Raw genomic sequence first — 9,214 nt, forward strand, 5'->3', positions numbered from 1 at the left:
CCAAAGCTGGGGTTTCTGGACAAGGCCACAGTTGATGGACAATTAGGAAAAACTGTTTAGATTAATTCTAACAAGAGCATCTTTGATTTTAAGTTGACCTGGTGGGGTAGGAGAGGTGAATTAATGAGATAAATATATTACTTGTGGTGAATCTGGAATAAAAATAGAAAACTGTGATACTCTTTTAAGTTATCATGGTCTTAATATTCAGAAATAATAAGTATGTGAGGCATTTATATCTATATTACAGGACTAACCAGTCATGAACAAGTGCTTTCCCCTCCAATGTTCATTCCCACAAAATGTTGTAGACCTCCACTTCCAATGTATATTTTGCATGTAACCCTCATGAAGTAACCACTTATGAAAGCTGAAATAAACAGCCACTCCTTAGTTTTGTTTCAAGGTGAAAGCATGATCCAGCCAAATTAAAATATTAATACTAAATTCCATCAATTCCAATGGGAAAAAATAAGCATGAAGCTAAGCAATGCTTACTTTGGACTGGATTTTGTTTTCTTTTTTCAGTGAAAAACTAATTTCCACTGAATGTTTGGCCAGTAAATGTTGGAAGCTAAGTTCAAACACTCATACCCTGTTTTCTCCAAAATAAGACATCCCCTGATAATAAGCCTAATTGGGCTTTTGAGCGCATGGCAATAAGGCCAAGTCCTTATTTCAGGGTTCAACAAAATATAAGACAGGGTCTTATTTTTGTGAAAACACTGGTAAATAAAATACCACAGAAATTAGAAGAACATATTCAAAAGTAAATCAGTTTAGTCTCAAAGCCTACTAAACAGAGAAGATCTTCTTCCTTCTAATAAAGTTTTCATCTTTTTATCTTGCCTCTGATTCATGGGTTTGTAAGTTTAGACAAACCTGGTGGAGAACGTTCAATGATCTTTAATCATATTTTCTAATTCATTTAATGTAAAAATTAAATGAAGTAAGCCTCAGAAGAAATGTCTGGAAATCTGTTTCCGAGTTGACAGCTGTGACCTAAACCAGAGTGCCTACAAAATACTAATTCCCCAGGAAGTTTGTTTCCCTTCTTATTTCATGACCGGTGGGGGAAAAAAAACCCTGTTCTGTCTCAGAATGGAGGGAAGGAATCTATCTCTTGCAGTCATCAAGGTGCTCCTTCTTACATGGAAAGAGAAAAGAAGAAGAAAAGGGGGGTAAGCAATGGATTTATCAAACCTGCCACAACTTAAACCTGTAATTAGAAACAATCCTTGGCTCTATTTGTTGAGAAAGGTATAGTTAATTAGAGATAGAGTGTATTTCAGTAAAGCAAAACCAGAACTGAAAATTACATGCCAAAATCCTCAAGTTCTACTTTTTCCTCCCCTAACTGTCTCTTATTGTTCCCCTCAGTGTAACCAATCTGATTCAAGCAAGCTGTTTTCCCAATGGACAGTGCAGACCTATGCAGCCCTCTTCTTCTTCCAACTGGGTAACCTTGAGGCAGCTTCTTGAGCAGATAGAGCATTTACTTTCATTTCCAAAGCATTCCTTTCTTCATACCCCCTCCCCCTCCTATATAATAATTTAGCACAAGCGTAACCGTAAAGTGGCAGCTGTCAGGGTTCAAATTAAGATCACAATCTAGGGAAAAGTTCTCTTACTTATTAAATTAATAAATATATCCTACTCTTCCATGGTTCGCATAATAATCGAAAACCTTCTGCATTCTCTTTCCTATAGTGGTCTATAAGAACCCTTGTTTGTTATACCCTGTTTTCCCCAAAATAAGACACCCTCTGATAATAAGCCCAATCAGGCTTTTGAGCACATGGCAATAAGGCCAAGTGCTTATTTCAGGGATCAAAAAAATATAAGACAGGGTCTTATTTTTGGGGAAACACTGTATGTGTCCAGTTTCTTATACTGAGATGCACACTTCTCAATGTGTATATTCTATTTCGCTCTCATGGCTAACATCCATGGCTGGATAGATGTAACCTTCATATTCAACATTAACATACCTCTGTAAGTGGAAGTTGCTTTTAGCCATGTACAAAAATGGACTAATTAGAACAGAACCTGCATTTAATTATTTGTATATTTACTTTTCGTTTATTTTAAAGACTATTAGAAGAGCATGGAATAAGTCAGCCTGAAGGCAATAGACATAGGAGCAAACGCAAGTAAAATGATACATGCTAATGAAAATAGAATACAAGAAATTAAAGAACACAGAGGAGCAAACAGGGAGGAGGAAAAAGAGGAACAGCAGCATATTTATCACTCTTTCAGTTTGCTAATAGCCACAAATAAACTTCCAGGGCTTTCAGAAAGCATGCAAAGAAAGTGTGAAGCTTTCGGATAAGAAAAATTGCACTTCCGTATAGCTTAACAGCACCACCTAGCGGTTAAATTAAGTGTTTTATTCCTGGCAAAACTGCCTGCAGGATTTACAACATAAATTATCAGTAATATCTTTAGTTAAAATCAACACGCCATTCAATAAAACTCCATGCCACATTAGGAAAATCAATAAATAAAATAAAGTGCTCCTCAGAAGCAGAATACCAGAATATAAAACTAGATTTCAAGTACGGTTTAAAAGGGATGAAAAATTGTACACCAGAGGAGGAGGAATCTTGCAACCATCGTAGAGAAGGCTTGTGATTACAGTCAGATCTCATTCCTGGGAGGGTATAATTTCTTTAGGATGGAGTATCGGTAATCCTCGATTTATGACCACAATTGAGCCCAAAATTTCTGCTGCTAAGTCACATTGTTAAGTGACTTTTGTGCAAAAGTCACATTGTTAAGTGACTTTTGCACAATTTAACTGCCTTTATTGCCACCGTTGTTTAGTGAAGTACTGCAAGTTGTTAAGATAGTAAAATGGTTGTTAAGTGAATCTGGCTTCCCCACTGACTTTGCTTGTCAGGAAATCATAATAGGCGATCACATGAACCCAGGACACTGCAACCGACATAAATGTGAATCAGTTGCCAAGCATCTGAATTTTGATCACGTGACCATGGGGATACCGCAACAGTCGTTAAGTGTGAAAAACGGTCCTAGGTCACCTTTTTATGGTGCCGTGTAACTTCAAACAGTCGCTAAATGAACTATTATAAGTCAAGGACTATTCATAGTACCGTTTCTAAAGCATTGAAAGCGACTTAGTGGCCTAGAGGTGGAGCTCTTTTTTTTTTTTTTAACTTGATTTGTATGCCACCCTTCTCCGGAGACTCAGGGCGGCTTACAATGCGTTAAGCAATAGCCTTCATACTTTTGTATATTTATACAAAGTCAGCTTATTGCCCCCACAATCTGGGTCCTCATTTTACCTACCTTAGAAAGGATGAGTCAACCTTGAGCCTGGTGAGATTTGAACTTGTAGCAATTGCAGGCAGCAGATGTGAGTGGATGTTAATAACAGTGCTTTTAGTCTGCTGAGCCACCAGAGCTCTTCATCACAACCAGGAGGTTGTGAGTTCTATTCTAGGTAGAGGCAGATGTAGGATCTCCTGCTTGGGCAGGGGGCTGGACTAAATGACCTGCAAGGTCCCTTACAACTCTATTAATTTGTTTGTTTGCACTCTGCATTAAAATTGGTCAGTTCCATAGTCATTCATGTTTACGCATTTTGATAACTTCCAAAAATCAGTCCATGCTCCCACCCCAAAAGTACAGTTGGACACTATTTTAAGACCATGGAATGAATGTTTATAACTTTTACTTTCCACCACTCTCCTTAATCTATTCCTGGTATCTGAAATGCATTTTGCTGCTTTCCTACGATTAATCCACACTGGGGATGCTAACCTTGAATTCAATTCAAACTTTATTGTCAGAGTATAGCACGTTTACGATGAGATTGGCTGAGCCTCCCTTCGTGCACACACACACACCCAACACAATACAACTCACAATGAAAGACAGAAAATCCCTATTCCAGTGAATCCTGCTAAACAAACACCCAATCCTATTACACCATGTGAATTTATTGTACATAGCACTGGTCCCGCAAGTCAATCGTACTATGTTGTTGTGATTATTTTTCATTCAGGAGTTTGACAGCCCACGGATAAAAACTGTTCTTCAGCCTGTTTGTGTGGCTGCTTAGGCTTCTATATCTCCTTCCCGATGGTAGGAGAGTAAAGAAGTGCTGACCAGGGTGTGAGTCGTCCCTGAGGATTGTCACTGCGTTATTTTATTTGCCAGCTGAACTCATCATTTCTGGACTGTCAGACTCTCCGAAGTTGGCAAGCTACGTGTTTCCGTATCCACCCACATTCCTTCACTTGCTTCACACACTCTTTCCTTTGTTCTCTTTCCAGCAAGGTCTGGCTGATATAGCCGGCAAGAATTACTTTCAAAAATGTAACAATTAACTTTTTCTTAGTTAGTGAGGTGTTTTATTTTCTTTATAACAAATAAATGAGTTTTATTAGAAACTTTTTATTCACGTTTTTTTCAGAATATTGCAACAAGGAATAAGCCTCGATTCATCTCCTCTAATTAAACCAGGGTAATTAGTCCCAGAGCCAAACATGGGATTAATAAATACCCTGACAAGGATTTTCCTCACTCTTCTAAGGCAGCGAATCCTAGTGATATCATCTAGTGGTATCAGGGGACAGCCCATAGAACTGCCTCCTATCACTCATAAATAAGCTATTGGATGTGTGTCAACTCCTCCTCCCAAATATTCTCCAAAAATCATCTCTTTTCCAAATCTTTTTGCACTTCTAACACTTCAACACCATTTATATCAACCTGCAGATCAATGTCATGTCCAGCACCAACAGAAAAGAAACATCTATTTCTGTCTCTTTTGAGCCTAGTAAATACATTTAAATATCCTTTCTGACAGCCAGGATTCAGCATCAAAGGATTTATATATAGCAGTAAGTTTTCATGCCCCTACAATGTTTTCTCCATCCATTGAATGCATGGGAGAAACTTACAGCCAGATTTGGATTCATTCTAATGGAACATATTTTTGGATTCTTGTTTGTTTTATCCTGACAACAGTGGTCTGAGTTGTTTGGACTGACAGGATTGTCAATCATTGAACTTTTTTTGGGGGGGGGGAAGTGGTTGATTATATTGCCCACAACAATCTGGATCCTCATTTTATCAACCTCAGAAGAAGGGAAGGCTGAGTCAATCTTGAGCCAGCCAGGATCAAACTGCTGGCTGCGGGCAAAGTAGCCTAATATGCTGCATTATAACCACTGCACCACCACGGCTCCTAATCCAGTCAATTATAGGGTTAGAGAAGATTGTCTTAAAACAGCCCTCAGGTTGTTTAGAGTTAAAATAATTCCATAAATTAAATCCATAAATAGGAGAAACTGAAGCTTTCCTTTCATGCTGCTTCCCAAAGAGACAAAGTCCTTGAATGGACACATAAGAACGGAGCTTGTCTACAGTAGGCACTTCTCCATTTTATCCTGCTTTCACATTAGAGGATCAAAATGAGTAAGCTTCCTCCAACCCTAATCTTGGACACCCAGTCCCAGATCAGGTCACCATGCATTTTTATTTTTGTTTTAATTTACAACATTAAAATAAAGGAGAATGTGATAACTTCCTCAATTGACAGGATGCCAAAAGTGTCCATTTCCTGATTGAATAGATCATTTCTGATTATATACTGTTGGTATGTGGAGTATTACCCAGAGTATTACTCATTTCATTGAGTAATGGAACTTATTTATTGAAAAAAGGCCTCTAATTAATTTATTATTTAATGCAGTTTTATTGAATGAAAAAAAGTCGAAAGGAAGAATTTGGTGGTAGTTCTATAATTATATCAAGATATATCAAGAACTAGTTTGGTGCAATGGTTAAGGTGCTGGCCTAGAAATTAGGAGAACATAACTTTAAACATGAAAGCTGGTTGAGGTGACTATGGGATAGTCACACTCTCTCTCAGCTTAACCCTCTTCACAAGGTTGTTGTGGGAAAATAGGAGAGATGAATGTTTCACCATCTTGAATTAAATATATAAATATAAATAGCCTTGGTAGTACAGTGGTCTAAAGCACCCTGTTATTAAGACCAGTTGCCTGCAATTGCTTCAGGTTCGAATCTCGCCAGGCTGAGGGTTGACTCAGCCTTCCATCCTTTCTAAGGTAGGTAAATTGAGGACCCAGTTGTGGGGGCAATAAGCTGACTTTGTATAAATATACAAAAGGATGAAGGCTATTGCTTAGCGCATTGTAAGCCGCCCTGAGTCTCCGGAGAAGGGCGGCATATAAATCAAATTTTAAAAAAACAAACAAACAAGCAGGCTAAAATAATAAATAACAACAACAATACTTTGGTCCAGGGCCTGAAAACCAGTTTTCTATATGTAGATGTATCTGGGTGCCACATGCATTATTAGATCAAAGCAACCATCTATATTATTGGAAATTAATTACTTCTGTATGCCACATGATACAAACTGCAGAGCTGGGTTCACAAACAATAGATTCCAGGCAGTGTTAAAGAATTTAGAAGAGGTCACAGAAATTTGGGAAACCTGATCAGGTTTCCACTGGCAAAGTGGAGAACAAGCAGGCTAAGATAATAAATAAAAGTTCAACTGATCTTTAAGAAATGGCTAATGCTATTTTTGTTGTTGTTGTTGTTGTTGTTGTTGTTGTTGTTAATCGTGAAGTTGTGTCTGACCCATTGGGACCCCATGGACAATGTTCATCCAGGCCTTCCTGTCCTCTACATCCCCCGGAGTCCATTTAATTTCACACCGACTGCTTCAGTGATTCCATCCAGCCACCTCATTCTCTATTGTCCCTTTCTTCTTTTGCCCTCAATCCAGTTGGTGGGTTGCTACCGGTTTGCCCCTGTTCAGGTGAACCGGTAGCAGCGGTGATGGGAGGCTCTGCCCACCCACCTGGACGTCATCAAATATGCTCTGTGCATGCATAGCAAAGGTAAGTGAAACCCACCACTGCCTCAATCATTCTCAGCATTAGGCTCTTCTCCAGTGAGTCCTTCCTTCTCATTAGGTGGCCAAAGTATTTGAGTTTCATCTTCAGGATCTGGCCTTCTAAAGAACAGTCAGGGTTGATCTCCTCTAGGACTGACCAGTTAATACTATAGGTCTGATTAATTGACTGATTAATTGATTATATGCCATAAGGTCAAATCATTGCCAATTCTTAGAACCACATAGATTTTCTCCATAATGATCTGTCCCTAACCTGGTACTTCAGCCCTTCCAATAGGGCACCCATCATTACTATAATTGAGTCTATCCACCTTAATGCTGATTGTCCTCTTTTTTCAATGCTATAAGCCTAGTCTCCATCAAAATATCTGCAGCTTTATATCTTTTCAATGGTATTCATGAATACCATTGCAGGTAGATTGCATCAATTCATTTATCACTATAGGTGACTACTATATCACAAAGTTTGAGACAGGCAACTTGGTTTGTCAAACAAAGCAATAAAAGAGAATTAGAACTACAGACATTTTCTCTCTCTTTGATATTTTTTAACAGCAGTCATGCGTGGATCTAATCATTTTCTGATCTTTTTTCTCCTTGAACAAATCTTTTAACATTTTAAGAGGCCTATGGGTGGAGCTATTTGTGGGGAAATCTAAAAATTGAATTAACTCTTCAAACTATACTTGGAATGAAAAGAAAAATCAATCCTGTCATTTCATCTATGGAGATTCTCAGTCATCCCAAAGGTGCTTTTTCAAAAGGCAACTGGACTTTGTTTCTCCTTGAAGATGTTTCCCTTCTCATTCAAGAAGCTCCTTCAGTTCATGAGGAAGCTTCTTGAACTGATGAAGTTCTTGGATGAAAAGTGAAGAAATGTCTTCAAGGAAAAACAAAGTCCAGTTGCCTTTTGAAAAAGCACCTTTGGGACAACCCAGTCTTTTCAAATATTCTATCTTAGGATATGGGGATGGGGACCTTTTCTTGTTCCCCATCCCAGTAGAACTACCTTAGTTTTAGTGGGTTGGTTTAGTATTTAGATAGACTTGAGGGCTTAGCATCACTTGAATACAGTTCCAGAAACCATAAAAGAACTGAGTCTTTTTTTCCCCCTTCCTAGCCTCATATCTAACAAATACCCTGTTATTTCTCTTCATGGTCACAAAGGTGGAAGACTCAGCCCTCTTTTCTTCCTTGAAGTGAAACAGCCTGGAATGTATTTGCACTATGAGATGTATATAATATTTATAGAACAGTTTTTGCTATTCAGATATCTGGGCTTATCATACTTACTAAATCATTTATATGCAAATGTGATGTTTCATAAAAGACAGACTAAAGGTGAACAACGAAATAAAAGTGCAGTTAAGTGGCAGTGGCAAATCTCTGGCAAGCAAGATGCACAAAAGTCTATTCTACTTCAAAGGAAAACCCCAAGTTGAACACAAAAGGGTTGATTCTCAAATAGCGGAGTAGAGAATTATTGTGGTCTGTTGTGCTCCTTGAAGCATACAGAGTATCTGTCTTGGAAAATAATATTTATTTTAATTATACATGTCTTGCCTCAGTCCTTCTACTCCCTATCGGTTTCTTACTACATTACTTGGTGGCTTGCAGTCAGATCATCTCATCTCCTGGGATATGGGCAATGGTGGGATTCAGCCAGTTCGGGCCAGTTCGGGCGAACCGGTTGTTAAATTGCTGGCTGGCCCCTCCCCCCTCCCATTCCAGAAGTTCCCACATGCCCCGTTTTGGCTCCCAGGTAAGTACAGGGAGGCCTAATAGGCCCAAAATGAGGCATGGGGGGGGGGAAGCAGCGCAGCCCCCTGCAGCCCATTTTTGCACTGAGATGGCTGCAGGGAGACCTACTAGGCCCAAAACATGGCATGGGGCTGTGTGACCCATCCCCCGCCCCCAGTTTTTCCTCCCAGGAGACTGCAGGGAGGCCTACTAGGTCCAAAAGAGGCACAGGCGGTGCCCCCCTGCAGCCTGTTTTTGCTCCCGGGGGGAGGTGCAAGAGGCCGAGTGCTGTCTGTCACACCCCCTGGCCACACCCACCATGGCCATGCCTACCCAGCGGGCCATTAGGGCAGAGAACCGGTTGTTAAATTATTTGAATCCCACCACTGGATATGGGATAAAGAAGAAGGGACAGAAGCAGCAACTTTGAGGATTGCCATTTGTGATAAGACACAAATTCCAAGGGCCATGTTCCCATTGTCTAAAACAAGTAGAGACACTCTTCACTTTAGTGGTGTGTCAGGAATAGGATATAAATTCAAGCTC

This window comes from Pantherophis guttatus, chromosome 1 (genome assembly GCF_059756535.1).
Source record: "Pantherophis guttatus breed Tessera chromosome 1, ASM5975653v1, whole genome shotgun sequence".
NCBI lineage: Eukaryota > Metazoa > Chordata > Lepidosauria > Squamata > Colubridae > Pantherophis > Pantherophis guttatus.